At 40.1% G+C, this 18,424-nt stretch overlaps 1 protein-coding gene across 2 annotated transcripts in view; it reads right to left on the reverse strand.

The window, feature by feature from the left end:
• Positions 1 to 18,424, reverse strand: part of ADCYAP1 (adenylate cyclase activating polypeptide 1) — a 73,571-nt gene that overhangs the window by 40,378 nt on the left and 14,769 nt on the right. Inside the window, exon 2 of one of the 2 annotated variants that reach the window (XM_045457417.1) lies at positions 689 to 749. The exons of the other annotated variant lie outside the window; for it this stretch is intronic. The gene's annotated coding sequence lies outside the window, so the exon portion shown is untranslated. The remainder of the gene's footprint in view (positions 1 to 688; positions 750 to 18,424) is intronic. 2 annotated transcript variants of the gene reach the window in all.

The raw sequence follows: 18,424 nt of genomic DNA on the forward strand, positions 1-18,424 counted from the left end.
GTGAGTGAGTATCTTAAGGGGGACTCATTAATAAGAAAGAAACCCACCAAGTCCTGTCTGGGTTGAAAAAACAGAAACCATGGGTGCAAGCAACCCTACAGCAATAGGAGGCTCTCCCCCTTTCCCTGTGTGTGTGACCCCTTCACACAACTGCCCACAATTATTTGATTATGTCCAGAAGACTCATGTCAAAAGTGACCTTGGGTTTTTAGAAACTGGACAACTATAAAACCAGATCTGAATTCTACAAGAGGAGAAAGTCTGAAATGTTCCCTTGCACACCCTGAGCTAATTCTTTATTCCTACATCTCATGAGGGAACATTGTTCCCTCTGAGCTCAAATAGCCTTGTTCAGACTGAGACTCTCCAAGCTGCTCGTCCTTATTTTGCGTAGAAACTGGCAGGTCAGAAACACAAAGGATTGCCTGAATTGTAAATGTCACTTAATAGTCCGTCAGCCACACACAAGGTGAAAAAAAAATCTATAAGTTGTCAGTACAGAGATTTCTAAGTGTGAACAACCAATTCTAGGAAACATTTCTGCAGTTAAACAGAAGTGAAGAGAATCAAGTTAGAAGCAGGAAATGACTACCCAAAACATGAGAGCCAAAAAAGGAAGGGCTTGATTTTTATCGTTGATGTCCCCCTCCCATTTTTCTTATTCACATTAGCAGATAGCTCTGATCACCTGTACTCAGGAAGCCCATTCTTCTTTCATGGTTTTGAATTGAGACATGCACTGCAATTTCCTGCAGAAGAAAAGGAAAAGGGCATTTAGTATCTCCAAAAAAATTTGAAAATGAAAGCTTCTTTCTGAAAATCTCCCCAACCTAGTTTATGAAAAGAAGGACCATTTTAGAAGCAGAGGAACTCCCTTTAATTGAACAATTCACCAATTTCAGGGTAAAAATGAGAAAACAACCTCCATGTTATTATTTCTCAAGTATAGTAAAACCTTGGATTGCAAGTAACTTATTCTGCAAGTACTCCCCAAGACAAGCAAACATTTCTAATAAATTTTAAGTTGATAAACGAGCAATGTCTCACCTTATGAGTAGTATGTGACACCGAATGTCACATGACCACAACTGAGCCAATGGGTGTTTTTTTGTTTTGTTTTGGGGTGTTTTGTTTGTTTGTTTGTTTGTTTTTATTTTTGTTTTTTTGAGAGAGCATGAGCAAGGGATGGGCAGTGAGAGACAGAGATACAGAATCCCAAGCAGGCTCCAGGCTCTAAGCTGTCAGCAACAGAGCCCAACATAGGACTCAAACTCATGAACTGCGAACCATGAGATCATGACCTGAGCCGAAGTTGGATGCTCAATCAACTGAGCCATCCAGGTGCCCAGAGCCGATGGTTCTTGAAATTGGCTTTGATATATGAGTACTTTGGATCACAAGCAGGTTTCAGCAACATATTATGCTTGCAAACCAAGGTTTTACTGTATGCCCTAATATGACCATCTTAGGGACTAATCATTCTTTTCTTGTTATCATTCTTTTTTCAATAAGGACAATTTGTAAGAATATACATTTCACTTCCAAGTGGAACTTCAGATGACTCTCTTTCATTCTTCATTTTAAAAATGCTCCAGGAGGATTTTTATATTCTCTTAGTTTTCCCAAGTGTCCTAATGAAATGCCGGATTTCTTTTTGTAGGGCAGCCTTGCTCAGAGAGACTTGATGAAAGATAAAAAGAGTGCTGAGAAGGGAAATCACCGTGTGTGTGGCCTAGAGCACATCCACTTTTTATTCAAGTGCTCTGGCCCACGTGCTTTGCTGTCACGTCTCGCCATCTGTGTGCTTGTTATTGTGGGGAAGTTGAATCTTTAGATGTTAGAAGAATGGTCTGGGGTCTCTTTTATATGAAAAGCCAACCATCTTGGTTGCTAAGGATACCTTTTCACAACAAATATGTAGAGAGACCTTGACAAATGGTTAGGGATGGTGAATAGGATTTTACAATGAGGTTGCCTGTTTCTTATTGTTTTTCTTATACATGAGTGTTGTTTTTAAAAATGGTACAACACTTTGAGATGGCATAACAAGCCCAGATTGTTAAAAAATAATTCCAGGAATCTAGGAAACCAATCTTAATAAAAACCCAATTCTGCAGCCTAGCCTACAAAACTGGAATTACTACATCTAGTGCTAGAATTTTTAGAATTTCTACACTGTTAAAAGTGAAGTAGAAACTGGAACTGGATAAACTAGACTGACTTCCTGAAAAGCTAAGATTCACTAAATACATCTACCTTTTATTTCATTTTCTGCTTCCTATCATGGCCCCAAAAGTAATGTCACACAGAATGAAAAGAAGAGAGAAAATAATTACGATGCCAATTCCCTTTGTAGATAGTAGACGGACTTTATCTCTTGGGCTATAAGTTAAGAAGTTAATCCCTAAAAAGCCTATAATGTCAAAACAAAAGAGTAACAAGTTACTGCTGACCTGGAGCATGCTACTTCTCTGAGAATATCTATGGGAACCTAATGAGTATATGAAAAATAAATGAGAAATCAAGTAATGTATGAATTTCATGTTGTAATGGACGATTCTTCAAAGAAACACAGTATGTTGCTGGTACAAAATAGAAAAAGTATGTTAAGAGTTTCAGAGGAGGGATCTTTAGAGAACATATCATCTGATCACCTCCTTTCCCCCCAGTTTTATTGAGATATAATTGGCATATAGCACTATATAAGTTTAAGGCTTATAGCATAATGACTTGTATAAACTGTGAAATGATTACCATAAGAAATTCAGTTAACATTCACCATGTCATATAGATACAAAAAAAGAAGAAGAGAAATAGTTTTGATCTTGGGATGAAGTCTTTAGATCTACTCTCTTAACAACTTTCAAATATACCATACAGTAGTGTTAACTACACGCATCATGTTGTACATTACATCCCTAGTACTTATCTTTAAAAAAAATTTTTTTAATTAATTTATTTATTTTGAGGGAGAGCAAGAGAGTGAGTAGGGGAGGGGCAGAGAGAGAGGGAGAGAGAGAATCCCAAGCAGGCTCCACACTGTCAGCACAGAGCCTGATGTGGGGCTCAAACTCACGAACCAGGAGATCATGACCTGAGTGGAAACCAAGAGTCAGATGCTTAACCAACTGAGCCACCCAGGTGCCCCTCTAATACTTATCTAGCTTACACCTGGAAGTCTGTACCTTTTGATCACCTTGACCCTCCCCCCCCCCCACCACATGCCTGTCCCAGAACCAGGAATGTGCCAATCCTCTCTTGCATAAATGGAAGCTAAAGTCCAGAAGATGGAGAGGTTTCCCTAAAAGGCCAGGCAAGTGACGAGCACAATGGTCCTGAACCTGTCCTCTTTCTGTTTCACATCAATATCAATGCCCCACACAGATCTCTCTCTCCTATGGGCCACACACAGGTTTCCTCCTTTGGGCCAAAAGGCACCTTCACAAAAATTGAGCCAACATTTAAAAATTAGAAGATCTCATACAAAACAGAGCTCAATTCCTGCGTCTTTTAAAAATGAGATCTGAGGGTGCCTGAGTGGCTCAGTCAGTTAAGTGTCCAACTTCAGCTCAAATCATGATCTTCAAATTCATGAGTTTGAGCCCCGCATCAGGCTCTGTGCTGACAGCTCAGAGCCTGGAACCTGCTTTGGATTCTGTGTCTCCCTTTCTCTTTTTTTCTCTCTTTTTAAAAGGCTATTCATTTTTAAGAGAGAGAGAGATCTGAGAAGACATCCAAGTGGCCCACAGGTACATGAAAATGTAATTTTCTCTAATTATCTGAGAAATGCAAATCAAAACCACAATGAGAAAACACCTCACATCTGTTGAGTGGCTATTATCAAAAACACAAGAAACAAATATTGGCAAAGATATGGAGAAAAGGGAACACTTGTGCACTATTGGTGGGAATGTAAGTTAGTGCAGCCACTGTGAAAAAAAATATGGAGGTTCCCCCAAAAATTAAAAATAGAACTACCATATGATCCAGCAATTACACATCTGGGTATATATCCAAAGGAAAAAAATCACTAGCTTGAAAAGATATCTGCACCCCCATGTTCATTGTAGCATTATTTTTAATAGACAAGACATGGAAGAAACCTAAGTGTCCATCAACAGATGAATGGACAAAGAAAATGGAATATTATTTAGGCATAAAAAGAAGGAATTGTGCTACTTGCAACAATATTGAGGGCACTGTGCTAAGTGAAATAGATCAGAAAAAGACAAATACCATATGATCTCACTTGTATATGGAATTAAAAAAAAAACAGAAAGATTCAAAGAACAGATTGATGGTTGCCAAAGGCAGGGCGTGAGGGACGAATGAAATGGGTGAAGGTAGTCAAAAGGTACAACCTTTAAGTTATAAGATAAATAAGTTCTGGGGAAGTAACATACAGCATGGTGAATATAGTTAACAATCCTGTATTGCATATTTGAAAGTTGTTAGGAGAGTAAATATTAAAAGTTTCATCACTGGAAAAAAATTTTTTTACTATGTGAAGTGATTGGTATTAACCAAAGTTATCATTTCTCAGCATATACACATATCAAAACATCTTTAAAAATGAGAAGCTCTGGCGGCAGTTGCCCTTATTTTTTAATCTCTATGCCCAACATGGGGCTCAAACTCACAGCGCCAAGAGTAAGAGTTGCGTGCTCTACCAAATGAGCCAGCCAGGTGCCAAGATCTGGTAGCAGTGAAGAGCAACCTGATAGAGGTAGGACTACCCAGAACTAGAACAAACCAACTTTGTTTTCCAAAATTTCCAAAAAATTCATTCCACCTGGAAATATCCACATATGATTGATACACTGAAGGGAAACCTACTTAAATTATGTTTAACCCACTCCCCAGAAATGAATTCTGTATGATTTTTCCAATGGAACTCTACTAAATAACTGCATTTCCAACATTTACATAGAGTATCTTATTATATGATAGCATCCAATGTTGATTATGTTTTCTTTCTTTTAAAGCTTATTGATGAATTTTATTTTGCATAAATGCCAGTGATCACAGATTCACTGTAAGCTAGGTGTGCTCCATACTCATTGCTGCTCAGTTAGCTTTATCCTCATAGATACTGAAATGAAAGATAGAACATAGTTTTATTACCTAATATACACCATATGTATCATCAAAACTGGTTTCTCAGTTCTTGATGACACTAGTTCATATTCTTTTATATTAAGTAAAGAATATGTTCTTAGAACCATGAAAACAATTCAGTCCGTAAAGTTTCCTGAGATTTTTTTCCAAATGGTTAGTTTCAGCCAAACACAAAATGTTTCCTCTTAAACAAACCATCCTCATACAGGCAAATGCAGCAAGCATGGCATTTGGTTCAACCTCTCTATATAAGGGATAATGCTGTAAGTTATGAAAATGAAGGTATTCTCACTTAACCCAGGAGGATAGGCCTGTATTACTCACAATATTAAACCTCACTTTGAAAAATTGTATTCATTAAATTAATAAGTGACAAAATGAATCACCAAAAATGTTAATCTAATGCATAATTTATTGTATTACAAATAAATTGAACACTCCCTGTGCCTTGGGTACATGAATCTCAAACACAAAAATCAGCAAATATTTCTGTTCACTCAGGTTCATATTTGAAGTAATAATAATCATGGGGACCGTGATGGGTAACTTTCACCCAAAAATGCTCCCCCTAAAGAATACTAAAGTTATTATATTTCCCACTAAAAATTCTATGAATGACGATTTCTCTTCCTTCTTCCAGTCATCATTAAAAATAACAGAGTTAAATTTTTATAAAATAACTCAGAAATCTAATTTGCTAAAGACCCTAAAGAGAATGAAGGCATATTCATCTTTGAGGAAACCTAATGAAAAGTTATTCAACTGTGCAATTAATAGGGCAACCAAATGTCGGACACAAGCATGTCATTGGCTCTAGCTATTGGTTCTAACCTGAAAAGAAAACACAGAGCTTCTTGGCTTTGTCCTAATCCTCTGTGACTTCAGGCAGGGGGCCTTTCCAAATACTTTTACTCCTGCCCTCCATTGTGTTCAAGACTGCCTTTTCCCAAAGGGCTCAGGGGGTAACAGATAAGAGAGTCTAATACAAGGGACGACTGGCTGGCATGCAACCCTTGATCTGGGGGTCATGAGTTCAAGTGCCATGTTGGATGTAGAGCTTACTTTTAAAAAACTCCAATATGAAATTCCTCAAGTTCTATAATACAAATATTTATGGAATTGACCAAAAATCTGTTGCAGGTTGAACAGTGAGTAGGAATGTTATGCTAGGTGGAATTCTAAGATGACCCCAAGGTTCCTGCCCCCTATTGTACACTCTACAATCTCTTCCCCACTGAGTATGAGTGTGACTTGTAACTGGTGATTATATTACATCACATGGCAGAAGGGATTTTGCAGATGTAATAAAAGCCCCTCATCAGTGTACTTTGAGTTAATCAAAAGGGAAATCATCCTGGGTGGGTCTAGCCTAATCCTATGAGGTCTTAAAAGTCACTGGTTCCTGGGGTGCCTTGGTGGCTCAGTTGGTTGAGTGAGTGTCTGACTTCAGCTCAGGTCATGATCTCATGATTTGTGGGTTCGACCCCATTTCAGGCTGACAGTGAGGAGCCTGCTTTGGATTCTTTCTCTGCCCCTTCCCTGCTCTCTCTCTCTCTCTCTCTCTCCCTCCTTCCCTCCCTCCCTCAAGAATAAACATTTAAAAAAAATTTTTTTAAGTCACTGGGCCCTTCCTGAAGGAAGAAATTTGGAAGATGAGAGCCTCACAGAGGCGCAAACTGCCATGCTGGGGAGAGGACTATGGCAGGGAAGGCAGGCAGCCTCTAGGATATGAGAAGGCTGCCCAGTGGTCAACAGCAAGAAAGTGTCCTACAACCTTAAGAAACTGAATTCTGCCAAAAACCAATGAGCTTAGAAGATCCCAAATCCAGGGGAGATCAAAACGCTGGCAAAAATCCTGATTTCAGCTTTATGAGAGCATAGGACCCAGCAAAAACGTGCTTGGAACCCTGAGATAATAGAAAATGTATATATTGATGTCTGTCTCTGGTTCCTCACACAGAGCTCCTAAATCCTTTGTGACTTTCTAAGTGATGACAGCACTAGGAACATCTTTTGTTCTAATATTTGGTCTTTGACCTCAGGAACAGAGTTCCTAAATCCCTTGTAATAGAAGTGTCTAGGTAATAGAGGTGTCTTCTAGGTAATAGAAGTGTCTTCTGTTCTAATGAGGTGACTGTTTGGGGGATCCTGGCTGAGGGCTGGTCATGAGAAGGACCAAACCATGATTAGCAGCTTAGAATTTTCAGCCCCACACCCACTCTAGAGAGGGGAGTGGGGCTAGAAACGAAGGTAATGATTTATGCCTACATGATGGAACCTCCATAAAAATCCCAAAATACAGGGTTCTGCGAGCTTTTAGGTTGGTGAATGTATAAAGAATGGGGGTGGTGCCCTCAGAGTGGTGCCCTCAGAAAGTATGGAAATTCTGTGCCCTTTCTACATACCCTGCTCTATGCATCTTTTCCATCTGGATTTTCATCTGTATCCTTTATCATATCCTTTTATAATAAGCTGGTCAACATTAAATAAACTGTTTTCCTGAGTTCTGTGCACCACTCTATTAAATTAATCAGATTCAAAGAGGGGGGGGTCATGGGAACCTTAAATTTGTAGCTTATGGGTCAGAAGCACAGGTGGCAACATAGACTTTTGCAATTGGCATCTGAAGTGAGGTTGGGGGCAGTCTTGTAGGACTGAGCCCTTAACCTGTGGGATCTGATGTTGTCTCCAGGTACATGGTGTCAGATTTGAGTTAAATTGTAGGACACAGACACTAGGTCTGTTGCTTGGTGGGGGAAAAGCCCCATATATCTGGTGTCAGAGGTGCTTTGAGTGTGGTGGTCGTGTGAGAGTAAAACAGACTCAGTTCCTCACCCACAGAAACTGTAAGATAATAAGTTTGTGTTGTTTTGAGCTGCTAAATTTATGATAATTTATGCAGAAATAGAAAAAATACACTCATTCAATCTTTACAACAACCCTATGAGACATGTGCTATTAATATGCCCACTTTACAAATAAGAAAAATGAGACACAGAAAGAGTAATGACTTGCTCAAAGGATTTAAATGCATAAGAGTCGAACCACATTCATGTACATCATTCAGCATCCTGCTAAAAATCCCCAGATCGTTACTACCCAGACACCTCCAGTGGATGCCCCAAGGTTCAAACACTACAAAACAAATGCCCAAAAGGATAGCATAAATAAAATCAAATGACACACCATAGACAGGCAGAAGTCTGCAATCCATATAAATTACCAATGGTTAGTATCTAGAATGTATTCAGAAACCCTGTTATCAAAAACAAAAGCAAAGACAAATAACCCAACAGAAAAATGAACAGAAGATGTGAACAGGCAGTTAGCAGACAGGGAAAGTCAGATAGCCAGTAAACATATGAAAGAGTGCTCAGTCTCACTAGTACTCTTACAAATTTCAACAACAATAAAGTCTTAAGTATTGGCAAGAATGTGAAGCAATAAGGACTTTTATGTCCTGCTGGTGGAAGGATAATTTGTACAACCCCTTTGAAAAATGATTTAGAAACATCTCATTAAATTGAAAACAAGAACATCTTTCAAGGGGTGGCTGGGTGGCTCAGTTGGTTAAGTGTCTGACTTCTGCTCAGGTCATGATCTCACAACTTGTGAGTTCAAGCCCCACGTCAGGCTCTGCGCTGACAACTCGGAGCCTAGAGTCTGCTTTGGATTCTGTGTCTCCCTCTCTCTCTGTCTTTCCCCCGCTTGCACTGTCTCTCTCTGTCTCTCGAAAAGTGAATAAATGTTTAAAAATGTTTTTAATATAAAGACCATCTTTCTAATCAGGAGTTCCACTTTAGAGTACATATTAAAGAGAAACTCTAGCCTTTGTGCCTAGGAAGAAGAATACAAGAATATTCATTTTGATCTTATTTGTGATAGGAAAATGAATTCAGTGTCCATCATCAGAAGAGTCAATAAGTAAGTGGGATAAATACACAGGCTTTCCTCTCTCAATGTTATCTATTTCTCCATTAATTTAGGTCTTCCTCAATGTTTCCAATAAAGTTTGCATTTGGTTTTGTAGTCTAAGTTTAAGTGGTTTTAATGTTTATTACCAGTCCTTTACGGCATGATCTCTCAATTCTTTTTTTTAAAGTTTATTTATTTTTGAGAGAGATAGAAAGAAAGAGAGAGAGAGAGCATGCACGTGGGGGAGGGACATGGAGAGGGAGAGAATCCTAAGCAGGCTCCACACTCAGCACTGACCCTGACATGAGGCTTGATCCCACAAACGGTGAGATCATGACATGAGCCAAAATCAAGGGTTGGATGCTTAACTGACTGAGCCACCCAGGCCCCCCCATGATCTCTCAAATTCTTAAATTTTAAATATTGGTTAACTGTTGATGACCTTGGTTATATGTCCAAACAATTTTCGTTTCCATACAAGTATTTTGTCAGGGCTTTAGCACACATGATCACACCTTCCTTTAATTTTCCCAAAAAACCAAAAATCTGGCCAGCCTAAATTCCCCAACTGTACACTTTTCTCAAGTATTGTTTATATCTATCTATTTTCTTCTGGGATTCAAAAAAGTCTAAGCCCATGCTTTGTTCCTTTTAAAACATCTGTTTTTCTCTGCCTGGGCCTTTGCAGTATTTCCTCTCTATCCACATTGAAAGGATAAAATCACTTTGAACTGGCCAAGATGTGGTATTAGGTCTCTGTTAGGTAAAGCACACAGGTCTTGAAAACAAAAAGTGGAAGCAGTTCCTGTCCCTGCAATTTTAGGCTCTCTTTGACCAAGGTCCACTTCACCAAGAGGTTAAGCAACGGTTCTACTGAAGCGAAAGCTCTGACTGCCATTTTTGGTTTCTCATGCTGTAGATTGGAAAGCAGGGCAGAGCTACTACACTGGCGGAGGTTAGTGACCCAGATATTAGGAGGAAATAAGATTGGCTGCATAATTGAGGCAGGGAAGAAGATGTCTGGAACTTGGGGATCCACGAGGCCACCACTTGTCATTTCCATACACAGCAACTGCACTTGGCAAGGACACAAGAATTAAAGGCTCAGACCTCCCCAAGGAAGGATTTGGGTTTCCCACTGGGCAAGCAACCTAGACCAGTAGAAAGATGAGCCAAGGATAGGGGGAGTCTAGACTGATGGCAGATGAGGGAGATAGTGAATATTAGTTGCAGTTTGGGGACCAACTAGAGCCGAGAAAGCATGAATTTCCAACAATCTTGTTACAAGAGTATTTTTTAGAAAACGTGACTGGCCAACGCAGAATTGGTGACAGGTTGCCATGAACCTAATGCAGGGCATAAATGGATCAGAGTGGTGTTAAGTGTGAACAATGGTATTGCCCTCAAGGCAAAACCCACATCTCCCTCTTAATACTCGTACTCCGGTGCTCGCTCGCCAGTCCCATTTCTAACTGCTGGCACCCATTCTGCTCCCTACAGGCCAGAAGTGCCCCAGAAATAATGCCCCCAGGAACATGTGTCAACCAGTGCCCGACAGGAGATAGTGTACACAACTACACTCCAGTCTCCTTGCCCTTCAAGTGAGCAAGGAGAGTCGGAGCAAGTAAGTGACCTTTTTCCTAGTTCCCTGGGTAGGAATGAGCACATTCATTGACTTTTCTTCTCTCTCTCACATTCCCATCCATTACTGGTATTGCCTGGATATTCCCATATCCACCATTAACATTCAAATCTTCATCCCGGTTCTTCTGGGGAAATCCAAAGAACTCTGGGGCAGATTTACATTACAAGCTGATGAAGCATCAGGACCATAACCGCTCACTGGAAGGCTTCCAGAAGTGTAGTCACACGGTCATATCTTTGTAAAATTTCCCACAAAAGATCCTTTCTTTTTTTTATTTTGGTGATGCATGTTCCAAGTGTGTATAACCTCACAAAACCTGGATCCACTCCTGATTAACTGAATATTCCATATATACCATCCAATTGTTTGTTAATTATTATTTGTCTTCCTTCGATGGAATGTAAGCTCTGATTAGGCAGGAATTTTAGCCAATTTGTTCACTACTGAATGAATCCCCAGTACCCTTATCAGTGCCAAGTACACTGCTAGTAATTTTTGTTGAATAAATGAGTAAGCCCCAACTGAACCATGCCCTGTCCTGTTTCTATCTCTCTGCATCTGCTTTTTCCTCTGATTAGAATCACTTGTGCTCCCCACTCAGTGGCTACTTACTCCGGACGTATCTCAAATTCCAAGAATTGCATGGGTGGAAGTGCAGACATCAACTGAGGGAGACACCTATAACCACCCCAAATGCCTATTTTCTTATTTGGGTGTGCTTTCTCCTATGTGCCAATTTTAACTTTTTGTTTAAAAATTTTCAAACACATAGTAGAAATAGCACAATAAATCATCATATAGCCACCATGTAAATACAATTGTTAACACCTTGCCATATTGCTTGACCCATATATTTTTATTTAATTGTATCTCTATATGTTACTACCATAAAACTATTATGTCTTATGGTTCACGGATCAGCTGGGTTTTTCCTCTGCTGGTCCCCCTTACACTTGCTCCTATGGCTGCAGTCACCTAGAAGTCGGCTGGGCTGAAAAATTCAAGGTGGCCTCATTCCCAGGTACAGTGGCTGGTGCTGGCTGTTGGCTGGGCACCTCAGTTCTCTTCCGTGACAGTCTCAGGGAAGGTTTCAGTAGGGGAAGGTGAAATCTGCAAGGTCTCTGGGGGTCTAGGACCACACAACATCACTTCAGCCATATCCTTTTTAAAATCAGTTTTATTGAGGTGTAATTTCTATACTTAAATTTTCATTTTAAGTGTACAATACAATGATTTTTAGTAAATGTACGGAGTTGGGCACCCATCACCACAATCCAGTTTTAGAACACTTTTTTTTACGCCAAAAAGATCCCTGATGACCATTATAATGTCTGTTTCTACCCTTGGCTCCTGACAACCACTAACCTACTTACTATCTTTATGTATTTGCTTTTTCTAAACATTTCATATCGATGGAATCGTACAATGTGCAGTCTTTTGCATCTGGCTTCTTTTATTTAGCATAATGTTTTTGATGTTCATCTGTGTTATAACATATAGCAATAGTTTCTTCCTTTTTTATGGCTGAGGAATATCCCATTGTATGCATACATCACATCTTGTTTACCCTTTTGCCAGTTGATGGACATCTGGATTGTTTCCAGTTTGGGACATTCACAAATAATGCTGCAACAAACATTCATATACAAGTCCTTGTGTGAATATATATTTTCTCTTGGGTGAATATCTAGGTGAAGAACTGCGGGGGATCACATAGTAAATGTACATTTAGCTTGTAAACTGTTTTCCAAAATGGCTGTACTATTTTACAAGCCCATCCATAATGACTGTTGATCTAGTTTCTGTGCCTGTTCCCATCTCTTTTAATCTAGAACACACTCTACCTCCTATTTTCATGAAACTTAGTTTTTTAAGAGACCTGGCCAATTGTATTGTACAATCTCCCACATCCTACATCTGACTTTGTTTCTTAACTTATTTCTCTATTCCTTCTATTTTCAGGAACTGGAAGACATAAAGGCTTGATTACATTCAAGCTAACGTTTTTGATAAGTGGTGATATGTACATCATATTGCATATATCAGGAAGCACATAATGTCTGAGTGTGCTACTATTAGTAATTGTAAAATCGATCACTATATTGGGGTGGTAAAAGCCAGAAACCACCAACTTTAAGGTGTTTCTGACCCTGACAGTTACCAAGTAATCTGTGGAGTAATTTTATACCCATTGGCAAAAAAAAATTAAGTGGGAGGGGGTGTTTTAGGGAGTTTACAAAATATTAAAACACAAGGTGATGATTAAAATTAAAAGTGTAATATTTTAAGGACAATATGTATACTTATCATCTGGAAAGAATTAAGTAGTATAGTTGAGTCTGCATTTGGCCTTGAGTTTTCTGGTAACCAAAACAATAAAGCAAAGACATATAGTATGAGGTCTCACTTCCAAATAGAATAAGGCACATAAATTCTTCCATAAAGTGAATTGGACTCTAGCATCTCACAGTGATGCTTATATAGACACATTGAATAATGTAGTGGATAATTATTTTAATAAGTATGAGAGCCTGGACATTTGTATACTTTGACTGAAGTATCAGCCTTCCGCATCTGAAAAGAAAGTTTTCCTCCATCAAACATCAATTTTATAGACAGACACTGAACGGTGAGAAAAGGGACACCTGCCAGATCAATTAAAGCAGCCCTAGAAATCAGTAAAACACAGATTAGCCTAACACTATTTAGTTATTCTTACAAAGATATTTCTAAGGGATCTATGGTTATACACACACACACACACACACACACACACACACAGTCAAGAATGTTTTCTTTTTTTTCTTTTTTTTTTTTTTTTTTTAATGTTTGTTTATATTTGGAGGTGGGGAGGCGGAGTGGCAGAGAGAAACAGAATCTGAAGCAGGCTCCAGGCTCTGAGCTGTCAGCACAAAGCCCAATGCGGGGCTCAAACTCACGAACCATGAGATCATGACCGGAGCCAAAGTCGGATGCTTAACCAACTAAGCCACCCAGGTGCCCCAAGAACATTATTTTCTGATTGTCTCCTATAATACAATAAAGTAACTTAAAGACCCTGGAAAAACAGATAAACACAATTTCAACAAATCTTTTTTCACGTTCTTCCTTTCTCTGTCTCTCATTCTCTCTGTCTCATCAGATGTCACAAGCAAACTGCTGGCAAGTGCTAAACTGCAATAAAATTGTGACAAATGACTAGAATGCCAGTCTTCTGTGTTGCAAAGTAGAGGAAAATACATATGTTTTTGATCCTAGACATGCAGATGGCATGGCTAAAAGTGTTGGGGAAATTTAGAAACCTGATTTATATTCTTGCCAGGGACAGAGCAACCTGCTTCCTCAGAGAAGCTACCAGGACCACAATATTTTTTCTCAAAAAACAGCTTCAGATCTACTTACAAACTCAAAAAAAAAAAAAAAAGTGCTTTGTTGATAAATCTGTATCATAAAACATGGGAGAAATTTCTTTGTCTTTTTAAATACTCCTAGTCTTTAAAGTCCAGAAAATATTTTAATTACAACTCTACTACCTGCTAATTAAGTAGCCCTGGGCAAGTTACTAATGTTTCAAAGTTTCTGCTTCCATGTCAGGGATAATACCTATTTCGCAGAGTTGTTTTGAGTGAAGAAAATACTGTAAATCAAATGCTCAGCACTGTGTAAGTGCTTCCTAGATGGCAGCGACTACTGCTGCTGAATATGTTCAAGGTTCAACTCCCCCACTCCAGCCACCCCACTCTCCAGCTCCCCCTCTCCAGCCCCCCTCCCTCCAGACCCCCTCCAGCTCACCCCCTCCCTCCAATTCCCCTCTCTCCAGCTCTCTTCCCTCCAGACACCCCCCATCTCCTCCCTCCAGCCCCCCTGTCTCCAGACCTCCCTAGGCCCCCTTCCCTCATGCCCCCTCCAGCTCCTTCCTTCAGGCTTACTGACTGAGCCTGCGCAGTGGGAAGGAACACAGAAGAAAAGACAGTGACTCTTTGTTAATAGCTGAGCAAGCCCTCCACAGGAATTCTGCTAAGGAACTGGAGAAAGGGTCAGGCCTGAGGGTAAAGAGGAGCTTCAGACTACTTCCCTTCCTTATCCACTTGTTTCACCTGCAAATCCAAGGGCAGGTGGAGAATGGCCAGACCAAAGAGCATTCCCAGTACTACAGCAAAGGGCAAAATAGAGAATAAGAGCCCATGACTTTCAGCTGGCATAGGCCCATTCCTTGACCTTTAGCCTGTGGCTTTGCTAGGAACCCCTTCAGCAGGAAGTGACTAAGGAAGGGTGAATTTAACCACAGTAACCCCACACACTAGTAAAACCTGCCTCACAATCTAATTAGCCACTCCTCTTCCCAAGAAACACTGGCCAGGGAGGTCAGGAGACAGAAGTTTCCCCATTTGTGAGCTGCAGGGGAATTCTAGGTATGGGGAGAAGGGCTTTGTCCCTTTGACCTTTAAGGATCTCTCATTGCTTCAAAGCCCCTGGGTTTTCAGTACAGCTATATGCTAGTGGGTTTATCACAATGAGTTAGTAGCTGAATGTGTTAACTCTTTGAGGTGGGAATAATTAGTATGGTTCTCCTCAAAGGTGAAATTTGTTTTATAAATACAAACATTGTGACAAATTTCTCCATTCCTCAAGGAGAGTGCCAGTAGCATGTGGAGACAATGTTTGGTTGGGCTGGGATCCCATGCTTTGCAGAACATTTAGCATCCCTGGTCCCAAGACATTAAATACCAATTGTACCTCCCACTCACTGTGACAACCAAAAGGGTCCCTATGTGGCTCCAAATGTCCCTTGGAAGGTGCCCCACACCTGACTGAGAATCACTGACTGAATATCAGATGGTCTTGCTGACAATAGTTAATAAAGGGTTTTCATCCCTTCTTTTAAGCCATTAATTCTTGATAAACAAGCCAAATGCTTTCATATTTGTCTTTCTACTTATTATGGTCAGAGAGAATAAATTCCATTTACATAATAATTTTACATATTTATTTATTTAACGTTTATTTAAAAAATAAAAAATAAAGGTCATTTGCTTATTTTGAGAGAGAGAGAGAGAGAGAGAGAGAGAGAGAGAGAGAAAGCACGACCAGGGGAGGGGCAGAGAGAGAAAGGGAGACAGAGAATCCCAAGCAGGCTCTGCACTGTCAGCGCAGAGCCGATACTAGGCTCAAACCACAAACCATAAGATCATGACCTGAGTCGAAATCAAGAGTCAGACGCTTAACTGACTGAGCCACCCAGACCCCCCCAAAATTTTACATATTTAAAATAATGCACTTAGTATAGTACTCAACAAATAGCTACAATTTTATTAGTACCATTATCATCTTTATTGGATTATTAAATATTTGTTAAAAGGAAAGTCAAAAACAATAATACTTTATACCATTTTAAACTTAAATTTCACCTGAGAGGAATTATTTTTGTTTTCCAATCCCAACATTAGCACTCTGATCTCTCCAAAACTCAATTTCCTTACCTCTAAAGTGGGGGTGATGGTATTGACAGTGTGAGGTTTTTATGAGGCTTAAATGAGACTGTGTCTGTGAAGTATTGGTAAATGATAGCAACTAGGCAGCTTTCTCCCCGCCCCCCATGTTATATTAACAGGTTGGGGGCAGAAAACAGGCAAGAGACAGTAAAAGAAACCTCAGCTTCTGAAATCTCTGTGTTATCCAGTTCCAAACAACAAAGTGCATTCTAATCACCTGGGAATCTTGTGAAAATGCAGATTCTGATTTAGCAGGTGAGGGTAGGAAGAGGGGCACTCTAAGATTCTGCATCTAACAAACTTCCAAGGAGAAGCTTTAGAGCCAGACAGATCTGATTTGCATCTGACTCAACCCATAATTCTGTGATAAGTTATCTTTGAGACTCAGTTTCCATATCTGTAAAATGGATACACATACTGTATAATAATAATATAATGTAATATGATCATATAATAAAATAATAATATACACCTTATATAATCAGCATGCTATTTATATAATATAGCATACATAAAGCAATTGCCACATTATAGGCACTTAGTATAAATTCTACTTTCCTACCCAGAAGAAAACTTGTAGAGAGTTTTGAAAAGGGTTTTCTAACTAACAAATTTCAGTGATACAGTTTTACCTTTCTGTAAAGGGGATTTTGGTACACTGTGAGGTCTGTTCAAAATATTTGCTGCCCTCGCTGGGGGAGGATTGTATACCCTAATTTCAGTGATGTCAGACTCAGAGCCACATGACTTCTATAAGCCAAAGTGACAGAAATAGAAGTAAATTACTCCATCTGCAAGCTGAAGTTTCAAGAGCTAACACAAAGTTCCACTGTCGCTGTCACTGTCACTGCCCCAGAAAGGAGCTGCTCTGGGGTGCCTGGGTGGCTCAGTCAGTTAAGTGTCTGACTTCATCTCAGGTCATGATTTCACAGTTTGTGAGTTTGAGTTCCACATTGGGCTCTGTGAGGACAGGTTAGAGCCTAGAGCCTGCTTCAGATTCTGTGTCTCTCCCTCTGCCTTTCCCCTGCTCACGCTCTGTCTCAAAAATAAATAAGCATTAAAGAAATTTTTTTTTTTTTGTCTTTAAGAAAGGAGCTGCTCCTTCAGCCTCAATCCTAAAGATGTGGCAATAATAAAGAATTTGTGTGGTTTTTTTCCCCAGGGTTCCTGGCACAGAGCTTCTTAAAACACTTGGAATTTCCTGAATGACAGGAGTGCCTTTGTTATCTAATGATGTAACTATGGTGGGCACCTAGATAGCTTTCAGGATACCAGAAAGATCAACCATGTTGACTACAGGGTTGGAATTTTGGGTCATCCTGACTCTGGGAAGCAGAGTAGATCTGGAGATTGAGTTGAATCATGTGAAACTCTGGACACCGAAGCCCAGTGGGGCTTCCTGGTTGGTGAACACGGTAAACAGCTGAGAGTATGATGCATGCTGACACCAGCCCCCACCCCTGCCCAGGAGAGGGCACAGCAGCTCTGTATTCCCTCCCAGACTTTGCCCTATGAGGATCCTTCATAATACAACTGCAGTCATAAGTATCGCACTTTCTTGAGTTCTGTGGATCATTCTAGCAAATTATCAAACCCAAGAGAGTTGTAGAAACTCCTGATTTTATAGCCAGTCAGAATTATGGGTGGCCTGGGGACCCCTGAAGTGTGTCCAGTGTCTGAAATAAGGACAGTCTTGTGGAGAACTGGCCCTTAACTTGTGAGGCATGACCCTATCTCCAAGTGGTGCATATCAGAAATGTATGGCAGGGCACCCAGTTGGGAGCAAACCAGAATAGGAGACACCCAGCTGAACTTCACCAACATACACCATGAGGGAGAAACAAACCTCCAATTTGGTGAGCCAACTGAGATCTTGGAGTTGTCTATTTTGGAACTCGGTATAATCTAATCTGACTGGTACAAAGGTAGACAGTACTTAGATTCCATTCTGAAGGAATTATGTCTCATTAACTAAACTGGTTAGTCTGGTGAGGAATGTGGTATACTGCACAGGGCATACAATGCGCTGTGGTGGCTCTCGCTGTTGACTGCCCAGCACATTTCACCCCATTCCCCCTTGTCAGGTAACTGTGGCCCCATCCCTAGATCCAGGGGTGGGCGTGTTCCACAAGCCTGGTCAATCTTACTGATGAGGGAGCATAAGGCAAAATGAGGCTGCAAACCAGCACCCCTGCTCTACAGGTGGGATATGTGTGATATTCCTCAGGCACTCCTGGCTGCCCATGAACGAAGG

The sequence above is a fragment of the Leopardus geoffroyi genome, chromosome D3, assembly GCF_018350155.1.
Source record: "Leopardus geoffroyi isolate Oge1 chromosome D3, O.geoffroyi_Oge1_pat1.0, whole genome shotgun sequence".
Taxonomy (NCBI): Eukaryota; Metazoa; Chordata; class Mammalia; order Carnivora; family Felidae; genus Leopardus; species Leopardus geoffroyi.